This window comes from Triturus cristatus, chromosome 6 (assembly GCF_964204655.1).
Source record: "Triturus cristatus chromosome 6, aTriCri1.1, whole genome shotgun sequence".
Taxonomy (NCBI): Eukaryota; Metazoa; Chordata; class Amphibia; order Caudata; family Salamandridae; genus Triturus; species Triturus cristatus.
The window spans coordinates 1213061657-1213075910 of NC_140589.1; the positions used below are offsets into that span (position 1 = coordinate 1213061657).

The 14254-nt window shown below is 48.0% G+C and overlaps 1 long non-coding RNA gene across 1 annotated transcript; it reads left to right on the plus strand.

Moving 5' to 3' along the window:
• The first annotated feature begins 7988 nt into the window (after positions 1-7988).
• Positions 7989-13937, plus strand: LOC146821185 (uncharacterized). The gene is made up of 3 exons (XR_014962676.1): positions 7989-8092; positions 13246-13376; positions 13638-13937. It is a non-coding gene; the product is annotated as an uncharacterized LOC146821185 (long non-coding RNA).
• The last annotated feature ends 317 nt before the right edge of the window (positions 13938-14254 follow it).

Here is a 14254-nt window from a genome sequence, read left to right on the forward strand (position 1 = left end):
AGGTCCCAAAAGCGAGACCTATTGGCTATGCCAATGCTTGTTATTTTAGTGTTTCATGCTTGCCATTCTATAGTTCTGTTAATTAGCGACGTCTGCACCATTGATCGTTTTACCCTAGGCCAGGGGTCTTCAGACTGGGGGCGAGCCCCTTACGGGGTCTCAATTGATGGGGGGGGGGGGCAGGCTCTGCCAAAAGAAGCATTGTACCGATAACAGTGCTTTGTTTTAAGGTGAATAAAATGAGCGGCACCAAGTGGCCCTGCAATGGGCCATCACTAGCATCTTTTGCTATTTATATCCTGGCTGAGAGAAGGTGTCAAAAGGAAAAGGACTACAAATATTCTTCACACCCCCACCCCCACTTCTAATAGTCACACTTTGGATACTTGTACGTGTTAGTAAGGTCTGCCTGACCAGAATAGTATGTTTGGCAATCATGTATTTGATTGCATTTTTAAAACAGTAACAGAACGTAACTGCAGTGTTTAAATATATATAGACCTATTTAAACAATGACAGCTTATTAAAATAATTGTGAAATTCTGAGGGGGGGGGGGGGCGATGATTTTTTTTTCCCACTGGGGGGAAAAAAAGTTTGAAGACATCTGCACTAGCTAAAGTGGTGTTCTTGGATAAAACATTTTTGTCGGTAAGTACACAGGGCACTCAAAAAGGATGAAGGGCCCAGCAGCACGTCCAGCAAAGTAAACTCAGGAGGTTCTCTTCATAAGGTTGGGGGGGGAAACCTTCAGTTTGCTACCCTTCAGACTCCAATGAAATTCAGGGGAGGGAAGGTGCATGCGGAGATGTTGAGTGTCAGGAGGCTTTATGTAATATCTTTTCTCTTTCATTGATAGTATGACACCTAAGGGAGCCTGCTCAGCCGCAAGCAGCCCGTCAACTCGGGAAGATCCCCACTATTTTGGTGAGCTATGGAAAGCAGTAAAAACCCATGGCATAAATTGTGCCCTGAGGATGGTGTCCGAAGGCCGGGGGAAGGACAAGCAGCATTCAAGCACCCTGCCCAAGCGGCAGAGGAAAGTGCCAGTGTACTATAGGGATGCCCCTCAAGCTCTGGGGAGTGGGGCTGGAAATCAGTGCCGGGCGGCACCCAATGTGGAGGGTGAGTCATCAGGGCAATTGCCACTGCCCCCCCCTGAGCGGTCAGGTGCCAGTTTCAATGCCAATGTGGAGTTTGTGGGGCAGAGTAATGTGTTGATATTTCAGATGCTGCAGGAGGAGAGTAACCCAATGAACGTGTTCAACCCTCCCACAAGCAGGCAGCCATGGATGCTCCCAACTTGCAGGATTCGGTCTCAGCTGGGGATTCTGATGAGTTAGTTAGTTTCCGTCTGCTCTCATCTTCCCTGGTCTTACCTCTCGGGTTTTTGTCAAAGCGCCGGGACACTCTTCGGAGTAGCCGTGCGCTATAAAAGACTCGATTTAACATAACATAACATAACATTAGTGCCCTCGCATTTAGCAGCCCCAGTAGCGGGTTCAGGATCAGCGTCAACAGCTGGTGATGACATTGGGGGTGAGTGGCCCAGCATCACAGCTGCCCAAATATACGCCCAAACTGCGGCTAATGTAATGCCCGCTAGTGAGGGGTCAGGGTAGACTTCTATTGAAACCAGACCCATTCTTTTTGGCGACTCTGACTCCCCCGACTGCAATAGCATGGCACGTATCACAGAGACTAGGAAAAAGGTTCAAAAGGGGGAGTTTTATGATGCCTTTGACTTGATAAATGCTGGAGTGATATTGAGAAAAGAAAAGACAGGAAAGGAGGGTGGGTTTAAACCAATGAAGGTTTGGGTGGAGTGGTCCTTGCCAAATTGGGTGACAGAATTATGTAGATACTCAACAATTCCAACAGAAAAGGTTCCTAGCCTTAGTGCCTCAATTGTTTGGGCCCATGTCATTGATCCACAGCAGAGCCTCTGAATTCCGAGGTTCACCTTGGTTACAGTATGACACTAAATGCAGGCAGATGAAGGCAATCAGGCTGGATGTCGCTTGAGACAGGATGGAGATTAAATTTTGGGGCTCAGAATTCTACATGGGCCCTCTCAAGGGAGTTACCGGCAATCCTTTCGAGCAGAAGGGGAGTCAGGGGACAAGATGTCGGGCAGCTGGCAATACAATAAGAAAGAGTGTCTTAAAGGGTCTACCTGCAAGTTCAAGCACTTGTGCTCATTCTGTGGAACCTAGGGCATCCAGAAACTAGGTGTTTTAGGCAACACAGAAAGCCCAAGGAGCAGCCTGCCCCAAAAGGACACTAACACTCGCCCCTTCCAAGTCGAGGCCCCATCACCTATTCGCTTGGACATATTGGCACACCTACTGGGAAAGTATAAACACAGACATTACTCACACCTGCTTTACTACGGTTTTAGGGATGGTTTCTGCATTCCATCAAGGGCCTTACCCACTTCACCCCACCTAAGACTCAACAGTCAATTGCAATTCAGTCAGAGATAGCTAGGGAAAAGAATCAAAAGGAATTGGTGGCCGGAAGGGTGGCAGGCGTCTTTCATACCCCGCCTTTAGAAGGCCTAGTCTGCTCACCACTTGGGCAAGTTCCGCCTAATTCACAACCTGTTCTTTACTACTGGACAGTCAGTCAGTGTTGGCCTCCAGCAAGAAAGGTGCACAGTTTGGTACACATCTTTTGATAAGGCTGCAGAAGCTTGGGCAGGGAGCTTTCATGGTCAAATCAGACATAGAAGCTGTGTTTCTCCTATTGCCCTTACACCCTTAGGATACCTACCTCCTAGGGTTCACCTTTGAAGGGCAATGCTATGCAACCCTGTGCATGCCCATGGCTGTGCAATAACATGCTCTGCATGCTTCAAGCAATATGTCACACCTCATTTGGTGTAGGGAAACCCCCAAGCCTCTTCACCCACTCCCCCTCTCTCTTGCCTGCACTTACCTGGCCAGTAATGGAGCAGTAGCAGCAGGCGCGGTGTGTCCATTGGGGCGTAGCCCCACTAAGCCACATGGACGCACCGTCACTAAAGCGCAATGACCCGCAATCTCGCTGATTATTATTATACGCGTGTCCCAGTACCTAATAGTACCGGGACACGCCCGACTGAAAATGCGCTGTGGCTGCTGAAGCCAGGGGGTGGGGCAGGGGCTGGGCTGCACTGCGCAGCAGCTGAGCCTGAGTGACAGTCCAGACTCAGCTGCCTGCTGCAGTAGAGACAGTGCACACATGGGCGTCCGCAGGGGGGGGGGGCAAGGAGGGGCGCTTGCCCCCCCCCTGGAGTGCTCCTCCTTGCCCCCCTTGCGGCCATCCATGCTTTTACGGACGCCTTTTGTGCGTAATTACGGGCCCTTCAGGGAGCAGAGCTGTTCCCTGCCAGAGGCCTCAACTCCCTGATCGGGCGCCTCGCACTCCTCCTCGCAGCCCCTCCCGCCCATTGTCATGCTGTCTGTGGCTGATTATCACAAACAGAATGACAATGGCCAGTTTGAGCTGCACGCCACAAGCATGAGTGGTTAGGTCTGGACACAAAGACCTCCTTTTAACCAGTGCTTAATTTGCAAAAGCAGAAGTGCCGGTGCCGAAAATGTTTCCAAGGAGGCCATAGCCCACTTCTATCTCTGGTGTGCCCCACCTTCAACACTAGCACTGCCTCAGTCTATCTTCTAACCATGCTCTGATGTTTGTCCCATAGGTCTTTTCTCTAAGAGTCTATCCTCTCACCTCTCTAATCATTTTCTATCGTCTTTGTCACACCTGGTGTGTTACCTACTTCCCTGTATTTCTGATTTGCCCTCTATTCCTTATGCATTCTACCCATGCCCGTTTTCATCTTCCTTTTTATCCATATTCTGCTTTCTCTCCCCTCGATCTTGGCTCTTTACTTTCCCTCTTCTAGCAGTGATTAGCTGTATCTCCGTTTTATCCTTTCTCTGCTCTTTTTTTCTCTCTGCCATGTCCTGTCCTCTACATCCTTTCAATCTATCTTCTCCCTTCTATCACGGTCTGCTGCGCACCATGTCTGCCTTCTCTTTCTCTCTGTATCTGATTTGCTCTCCTCCTTTTCTTCTTCTCTGCTGTGTTTTATCCCTCTCTTCTCCTTGTTTCTTTCCCCTCTTTGCTCTTGCTCTCTCTCATCTTTACTAGTGCTCTCAGCCCTGTCTCTAGCCTGTACATGTCCCTGCTATTTTGTCATTCCTAAAGAAGGGCAAGGTGACATGTATTTTAATTCTTTATCTAAACCGACACGACACGAGTGCAAAAAAAAGAAATGCACACCAAAATAAAATGCTTTTTTGCACATATTAATCAGTGCATTGCGGAACAGGCGGCTGCTCCAGCACAGCAGGTTAGGTCACTGCTAGTGCCTCCTGCAATTAGTAGGTCCAGGGGTGACAACGGCATCGGCATCCAATGCTGAGCTTGCTGTGACCCTGACTGCTACAGCACAAGCATTGTCCCCGACCGTAATGCTGCCAATGCCGGTGTGTATGGCTGTGGCGCCTGCTGGACTCACGCGCTGAACAATTAGCATGCTGGGGGGCAGCGCACAAACAGGTGACTCCATGGCACACAAAAGTTGTGCTCGGCCACAGCCGTATTGAGCACATTGCGGATAGCAGCAATGTAGGGCTGCCATCTATACCACTCTGGTCACGAAGCAATTTGAAAATGCACACTTAATTTAGTTTATTCTTCCTCGCGACCTCACTCCCAAGTTCCAAATGAGCTCTCGGAGCTTCCTTGCCTGAAATCCGTCATGAGCTAGCCCCCACCTACAATTAGCCAATGGGAGGCTCAGGCAATGGCAGGGTGCAACAGACTCGGGGAATCGAACGCAAGCCATTTTTTGACGATGACTTCTTGAATTCGTGACAGGTGTGATGACATCACTAACGTGGTGATACACAATCATGCCTGCCTGAACCGGTGTATGCCTGCCTGTGAACACATACCAGCCAGTCACCATGGCAAGGTATGTTATACTTTATATTTTGGAATGGAATAATTAATATTGAGACGACCACCTGCAGGTTCAGAAATCATAGCCCCGGCCCTGTGAAATAAGTTCCGGTGCTGAGCACCGGAAAGCACCGGCTCAAATTAAGCACTGCTTTTAACACAGTGTAGCTTGAGAGCAAGAGGTCTTCTGAATGAAGTTCTGGGGGGGTCGATGCATTATTCTCCCAAGTCAAAAATTGAGGTTGCGCCATAGCTCAGATTTCAGATCCCACCAAAACGTACACAGACTCGTGTCAATAACATATCTATCTGCCAGTATGCACCCTATCATGTCTGGCAGGACATGCTGACCCTGTGTTTCACTGCCTCCTATCCCCCTGCACCCCACTCCCCACTGCCTCATATCCCCCTGTACCCCACTCCCCGCGCTCAGGGCCGGCTCTAGGGCAGTGCGACCGGTGCCACCGCCCCGGGTGCTGACTTTGTGTAGGGGGCGCTAATATGATTTTAAAAGCACCTGCTTCTTTCCTGGACTCCTAGAAATTTTCAGCCACCAATAAAAATGTCTAAATGACTGCAGTGATTAATGCACATCTTAGAGAGGGAGAGATCGAAGTTTTGTGTAATGGAAGTTTCTACTCATCCTAAGGTAGCGCAGAGGGTTACTATGCTTGCTGCAAAGAACGTGCAGCTCACAAAGTGCGTATAATGTAATGTAAATAGGTCAGTGGGTCACACTTTTGTCAGAGAGACCATATTGTTGATAACTCTTTATGAGTTAAAATCCTAATGTGGAACAGTGAGCAAGTAACTGTTATGAAAGATGCATGCAAACTGTAGGGTATGGGCTAGAGCGTTATGATTTCCCCCCAGCTTTTCATTATCCTAATGTGGCAAAATGGGTTAATTTGGGTAGAAATCAATTCTTATTAATAAAGGGAACCCCCCATCCATGGTGCTAGGTTTTAAATTCTAGGTTTCTGATTCTCCTGGCCAAGCCCTCTTAAACTATCCTGCCTACCTGTACGGATGACCTGTGACTCCTACACCTTCTTGTCCTCTCTCTTATGTAACATTTCCTATGCACTGTTTACACACTTAGGATTGTTTGTCTCTATGTAATCTGTGTAATGTAAAGTGTTCTGACACCTTACACGGATAGGAGCGGCGCTATAAAATGAATTAAATGCACCTGAGACTGAATGGTTACGGAGGCTTGAGGGGCGCTGTGAAAGGATGGTTATGAAGAACCTGTAGTGGAGGTGGTCATTGGGGGTGCCAAAAAGCATTGTCGCACTGGGCGCCACGAGCGCTTAAGCCGGCCCTGCCCGCGCTTACTGCCTTATATCCCTCTGTACCCCACACCTCGCGCTAACTGCCACAACATATCCCTCTGTACCCCACACCTTGCGCTAACTGCCACAACATATCCCTCTGTACCCCGCACCTTGTGCGCACTGCCACAACATATCCCTCTGTACCCCGCACCTTGTGCACACTGCCACAACATATCCCTCTGTACCCCGCACATCACGCTCACTGCCACATATGCCTCTGTATCCCACTCCTCACACTCACTGCCTGATCGCTCATTTTACCCTGCCATTCATCTTCTACGTGTTCTCTCCCCTTCCACTCGTTCTACCTCTGTTCACCCCCTTACTTCTTTTAGTGCCTTACATCTTTCTCAATATCTCTACTTCTTTTCCTCTTCAGTAACATCTGTGGCACATCTCTGCACTTCCATTATATCAACGCACCCCTCTACCTCACCTGTCTACCTCAGTCTTTATTATTCCCTCTTCCTCAGCTGTCTCTACATGTCTATGACACACCTCTCCCTCTCTCTACCTGGCCCCCTCACGTTCTACGACTGCGTTATTCTCCCCTCTCCAGCTTTGATTTACCTGTCGCTGCTCCTGAATCTTTTTCTTCTACACCTCACTTCTTTGCTTACCCTTCACCCCTCGCTACCCTTCTGTTTGCCTTACTACGGTCTTTACCCGACCCACCTTTCAGTGCCTCTTCCCATTTCGCCTCACTCCCTCACAGCGCTCTCCTAGCATGCATCTGTTTCTCCCCTCACCACCATGCCTGTCTCTACCCCTCCTTATCTTTCTAACCAGCCTAACTTTCTACCTTCCTGTTATTCCTGGTAGCGAACCTTTCATTTCACCCCTCCGGTTGTATTACCTATGCATTCAAATTGAGTAGGTCATTGCTGTGCTCCCAACCAGACATCGAGACCCAGTCCCCTAGCCTCTCAACATGCCCAGATATAATAACAAGCATTGGCATAGCCAATTGGTCTCGCCTTTGGGACCTGCTGCAGAACTAAATACTTATACTGCCGGCATCATACTTACCCAGCGCCAAGACGCCTCGGCAAAAGTGAGCTATATAAGTTCTTCAGTCAGTGAGTCAGTCATAAGGTCCCAAAGGCGAGACCTATTGGCTATGCCAATGCTTGTTTTTCTCAGGTTGGCCTGAACATTACCCGATCCTGATTGTCTGCCATTTTAGCCCCGCCCCCATTGATTAACATTACCCATGCCCCTTAATTTGCCAGGTTCGCCCCCCCCTGGAAAAATTTCTGCGGACGCCCATGAGTGCACATGTGCATTTTTGGGTTAGGACCAGCCTGAACATGCGCGCAACAATCTTCCATTATGAGGGAGTCAGAGACCCAAGGGGGTGCTGCTTCATACAGCAGCACCAGGGCCGCAGCCCCCGGGTCTCATTTGGTCGAATAGTAACTGTGCCCGCCTAGCCAATCCTGGCGCTGCATGCCAGGATTGTCTGGTCCACCACGCAGAAGGGCAGACAAAATGAGGCAATCCATTTATTGGGTGCCGCGCCGAGGGGTGGTGGCACTGCCACAGCCGCACTTATGTATGGCCAATCACTGTGTGACTTCATGTGAAGCCATGCAGTGATTGCCCATTTTCGGGTGGTGACGTCACGTCCAGGCTGAGGCTCGCAGCGCAGCAGCAGGCCGACTCGACGTCGACGACTCCCTCATGTGTGTGCCGCCAGTAGTGAGTGAGTGTCGTGAATGAAGCCCTACTTGTTGCCTCTGAGTCGGGTTTCCAGCTTGTGTCTCCTCGGACCTCCGCTAATGTAGCAGCCTAGCAGGTAATCTGTCGTTGCTGTGGTTTTGTTTTAACTCCCGAACGAGTCCCACAAACTGTTTATAAAGTTATGTTCATGTTGTTCCCCATCCAGGCCTGTCCCCATCTCCAGTCTGCCCCAAGTTAAGCCAGTCGGGTCTTTACCCCAGCTACCGGGGGGAGTTGAGCATGTGATATCATGTCACGAGGTCCGCGCTAGCACCAGCTGCAGAATCCTGTGAATGGAACCCCTGTGACGGGCCCGGCTCTCCAATGTGAAGTCAAGAGGTCCGCGCTAGCACCAACTGCAGAATCCTGTGAATGGAACACGGTGTTCCATTCACAGGATTCTGCAGTTGGTGCTAGCGCGGACCTCTTGACGTCACATCGGAGGGCCTGGCCTGTCATAGGTGCTCCGAACAGGCCCTCCAATGTGATGTCACATCACGCGGCTCTTCGCAGCTCTGTGTACCTGTCGGGCTCTATGCACACAGGTCCCAAAGAGGCGCGCTATTAGCACTGCCAGAACCTTTTCGGTTCCCTAAATCAGGCAACCAGCTAGCCTTACCACTTTGCTGAATTATTACATTGTCAATAAATTACTGTGACACTTTACGTAATCTCCAGGAATGATCATTGGCAGTTGGAGGTAGCCAGAATAAGCATAGAAAAAGCCATAATGCAAACAAAGGTGAAACCTTTTTACCACACGCTTTCCTTATGTTTAATGAACTTTTTCTATATCCTAGAATTGGCTGAACGTAATTTGTGCATTACCACTGCACGTCTGTGCAGCGGTATTTACAAGAATGCATCGTAGTTAGGACATAAGGGCCTCATAGTCATAGAGGTGTTGAACACTGCCAACATAGGGTGAGGTGTGCATGCAGCACTCACATGAACACTGCACACATAAGGTGCTAAGTGCACGTGGCATTGCTGCACTTTTCGCCACAGCCATCTCCCTTGAAGGCTGCGATTTGTTGCACCTGATTTAATTCCAGTGAATGCAGCCCGCACAGAGCTGCTGAATTAATTCATGCAAACACATTTTAATGCGTAAGAGGCGGAGAGAGCAGAGTATCAGACCTGGCATAATACACGACCTCTTGGAATCACTGATCATATGTATGATATTTTCATATGTATGTATGATTTTATGGAATTATTTGACTATATATTGTATTATACACAATAATCGTGTATTATATTAATAATAATGTAATCGTACAAAACGTGTTATACTGTGTCATATTCATATTATATGAAAATCACTGATATGATGAAAATCATACATATGCATTACACACTTCCACATGGCACGTTGAAAAGTCTCTATTGTGAAGGTCGGACTTACGCACTGGTCAACACAGACCGTGCCTGGGCATGTCTGGCAGAAAGAGGCACTTCCGGCTTCTGATCTGACAAGCACAGTGTCCACTTCTCCTCATCTGCCGCTATGAACTGCCCCCATCATTCTTCCTCTTCTTCCTCTTTGCCCCTCTCTTCTGTCTCTGTCTCGCTCCTCCTCACTTGCTGAATGAAAGTGACGTGTCCTTGGTATAAAAGTTTGCCAGGCAGCCGCAGCACTGCACTCATGAGCACCGGACAGAGAGGACCACTGCTGGCGGCTGGAGCTGAGGCCCGAGAGAGGCGGAAGCAGCAGGGGCCTATCAGGCTCCAAAAAAGAAGTGGGTGGGGATGGGTCTAAAGGGACACGGCGAGTATATAAACCAAACGAAAAACTGAACTGAAAACCGAACTTGAAACCAAACTGAGACCAAACTTGAAATTGACTTGAAACTGGCTTGAAACTCAGCTTTCCTTCCCTTCTCTTCCTTCACTTCCGATCAACTTCCATTCCGTTCCCTTCGCTTCCATTCCTCTTCCTTTTCTTCCCCGATCTTCTCCCCTACCCTTCCCTTCTCACCTCTCCCTCCTCATGTTCCATCCCTTCTTGCCTCCCTGCTCTCTCTCCCCTCCCCTTCTATTCCCTCTCCCTTCTTCCCCTCACCCCCTTCTTCCTTTTCCCCGTCACCCTTCCCTTACCCCCACCCTTCCCCTACCCTCTCTTCCACTTTCCTCTATACCCCCACCATGTACCCTCACCCTCCTCGTTCCCCTCTCCCTCGACCCTCCACCTTCCAATCTCCCATCCCCCTCCACCTTCCCCTGTAACTCCCTCATCCTCACCCTTGCCCTCTTACTCTCCCTCCCCTTCATCCTCAACCTCAACCTCTCCCTTCCCTTTCCCTCACCCTTTCCCTCTCCCTTCTCCTCTGCCTCACCCTCTTCCATTCCCTCACCCTCTCTCTTCCCCTCTCCCTCTCCCTCTCCCTCTAACCCTCCCTCTCCCTTTTCCTCACCCTCTCCCTTTCCCCTCTCCCTCCACCTCTCTCCCTCTGAACCCCCTCTCCCTTCCCCCTTTTCCTTCCCCTCTCCCTTTCTGCTTCACCTCTCCATTTCAGCTTCCCCTCTCCCTCTCCCTTTCCCCCTCTCCTTTCCCCTCTCCCAAGTTAAGTCGGTCGGGTCTTTACCCCAGCTACCAGGGGGGAGTTGAGCTCAGGTTAACTTAGCGACTGGGGATCCACCCGGACAACGGTGGCGGCGATTGCTCATGGTGGGTAAGAAGTCACCCTCCAATTAGAACAATGTAAAATGTTGAAACGATATAAGTACAGGTGACTTTAAAAGAGAACGTAAGCACAATAGTTTGTTCCAAATCGAGATTTAATTGTGTTGCTTTTTAGCAGAGCCAGCTTTAGGGCAGCAAAACTGGTGTAGCTACACCTGGCACGGACCTGGGGATGTGGTTCAGAAGCACCGGCTGTAGCATTCCTCCCGTTTCCAGCAGTTTTAGTGACAATACAAATGACAAGATAACTGGTGACTCATGTTGACTGGAGAGGAGCTCTCTAGAGACAGTGTGACTCATCCCAGTGCAGAGGGTGAATATGCCCGCTGCAAAGAAGTACCTTGCAAATCATAAGTAGGTCAGTGGGTTATGGTTTCAGATCCTTTGTTTATAAGGAACAATCCTAGTCTCAGGGACCTGTGAACCGAGAGTTGAATGGTATAGATCAAAATGTTGTTCCCCAGTCTGCCATTATCTTAATGTTGGTAATAGAGGTCGTTTGGGAAGAACCTGATTAGGAAAGCCAACCACTGCAGTATCAGTATGTATAAAATCCATCAGTTTACGTTCTCCAGAACAAACTCTTAAAATACACTGCCTAGTAGGATGGCAGACTTGATTCCTACACCTTGTAATTCTTAATTTGTCTCAAGATTTACTATAGACCTATTTACACATGTATGATTCAATGTCACTGTATAATGAGAAGAGCTGACACTACACTTGTAGGAGTAACACCGCAAAAAAATGAAACAAATAGGTGCAATGAGCACTGTTGGAGGGGTTGTGGTAGGAGATTAAAATAGAAGGGTTGTACTGGGCACCATCAACACTTAAGTCAGCCTTGCTCTCTAAATGCATGAACAACAGCAGTGTTAATGAACACTCACATGTCTTCAAGCACTAGCTCAATTATGCAGTCCTGAGCTGTTCCATTGGTAGAATCCAGAAAGAAATGCAGTTTAAAATCCGGCGTCAAGACAATACACATACAAGTAAACTGATGTGCGTGGGTGGTCTAGGCCACATCCACACTTCCAATGAAGTATTGCACTTTAAATAAGTTACTTAACATTCTCAGATACATTTGCTGCCAATAGTGACATTGTCAGAAGTCATTCACCACATAATGCACCTAATACCTGAACAAATAAAACCTTACAAAGCATATCCAAAAAGTATATTTATTTATTATAATACATTTCTGAACAAAGACACAAACTCCATGAACACACAACATAAGCCGATCCCTTTTCAAAGGCCCCACATGTTAAAGCTTGCCATCCTTCGTTACTCTCACACGTTCCTTTCCGCACCCTCGTTCCCTTTTAGGTTTGTTTTTTACAGAGTTTTGGAGAGACTTAGGAGAAAGTGCGACCTCCTCCACCTCTGGCTTTCCATGTGCAAGTAGGAGGCTGGCCGAGCAGACATTTCTGGCATATGTGTGGAGGTGCCCCTAGGCTGTCCAAGGCCTTGTGTGTGTGAGGAGTTTGAGTGTGTGTTCATGAACAGTGAGCCAATAGAGGTCTCTGAGTTGTGAGGGGATATTTGTGTGTGGGAGGAGGAGGGAGGAGGATGAGTGTGCGTCTAGCTGCCACATTTTATATGGTCTGGAGTCTTCTAGTCAGTTCCCGGTGGTGCTGACAAAGAGTGAATTGCCGTAGTCCAACCTGTTGGAGATGTGGGCCTGGGTGAAGTTCTGCATCTGTTGATCAGGACCACTTAAAGATTTTTCTGAGGATCTTAAGGGTGTAGAAACAGAAGTATGTGACTGAGTTGACTTGGCAGGTTATTCCAATTTGGTTGTCCAGCAATTTTACTAGGTTCTTGGCTGGTTGGGCAAGGTGTGGGTCAGAGATCTGCTGACCACCACGTCGAGTTCCATATTGTGGTGCCCTTGCTGGAGAGTATCGCTTAAGTTTTGTCTGTGAGTTTCAGACAGTTGGCCTTCATCTAGTTGGTGACTTCAGACATGCAGACAGTGAGGGTGGTCCGGATGCTGGATGTTTTGTCAGAGAGGGAAAGTATGAGCTAAGTTTCATTGGCATAGGAGATGATGTTGCTTCTTTGGATCTGGGTGATGTTAGCGAGAGATGCCATGTGGCGTTGAACAGTGTGGGGCTGAGGGAAGCAAAGCGCTTTAGCAAGCGGCCTCCTAACGAGAGACAATAAAAATGTTATGATAATGCTGATGGTTAATGTTCTTCCTACAGAGAGATCAGAGTTTTGTCTAGTGGAAGTTTTGACTCATGGAAAGGTAGCGCAGAAGTTTAATGTGCCTGCTGCAAAGAACATGTACCTGATGCAGATCACAAAATCCACATGATGTAAATAGGTCAGTAAGTCACTGCTTTTGTCAGAGAGATCCTTTTGTTACCTGCAGTTTGTAAGTTAAAATCCTAACATACAACAGTGAGCTATTAACTGTCATCCTAAGAGCTGCATGCAGGCTGCAAGGAAAAAATTGGAGTGTTATGTTTTTTTCCCCCAGTCTCAGATTACCCTAGTATTTCAAAAATAAATAGTTATCTTTTTATTTTCAGCACCTGGTAAAGCCTGACAACCTGAAACATTACCAAATTTTGGGGCAATTTTTCGGTGAAGAGCAGGAGGCCCCAACCTCCTTTGCTGCTCTTTCACCCCGGCTACGACCCAGCAAACACCAGTGCTAAAGGTATGGAAACTGATGCTATATTTCTTTACATGGGAGTTAGGGCTATGTATATGGTCACTCTCAAGCAGTGTCTGTTTCAGTGCCTCCAGCAACCACTATGGCACAGAGGCAGCAGGCAGTAAGGCTGTATTTTTAGCAGTCATGTTGTGCAAAGGGGAGCTGTTGGAGATTTATTGCGGTACTGAACAAGATATATGTATTTAATCTGAAATGTGATATTATTGCACCGCACCTTATACATTGTACTTTGATTATTGACAGGTTTCTTTAATATATATTGGTAAGGCCAGCATCGGCATCATGAATACAGTACAAGAACTGATTACAAGGTCATTCCAGGCACGGCCACTTGAAGAGAAACTACATTTAAAGCAATTAGAACCTCATCAGCCTGACATAAACCTACAGAAAACTTCCCAGGACAGAGGAAAAATGTCCAAACGTACATTCTCAAATGCCTCGTACACAAAAGCTGATTGGCTTGCAGGGTGCCCTTTAAGAAATTCTCTGTTCTGCTTCCCCTGCTTGCTGTTTGGTGGTGAGTTTTCTTGGAAAAATCATGGAATAACAGACTTGAAGCATTTTTCGGAAAAAATAAAGAAGCATTCACGCACAAGAAAGCATATGGAAAACCTGACGGGACTGGGAATGTTGGGGGAAGACGCACCGATTGAGCAGCAGATAAACAATGCATACCGCAAAACAAAACAGAAACACAATGAAGACATTGATAGGAACAGACAGATTCTATCCAAATAATTGATTGCATTTGTTTCTGTGGTGCTTTTGAACTGGCATTGCGAGGCCACGATGAATCAGAAAGTTCCCCAAAACCTGGGATCTTCAGAGGCCTAGTGGATTTAATGGCAAGCATAGAC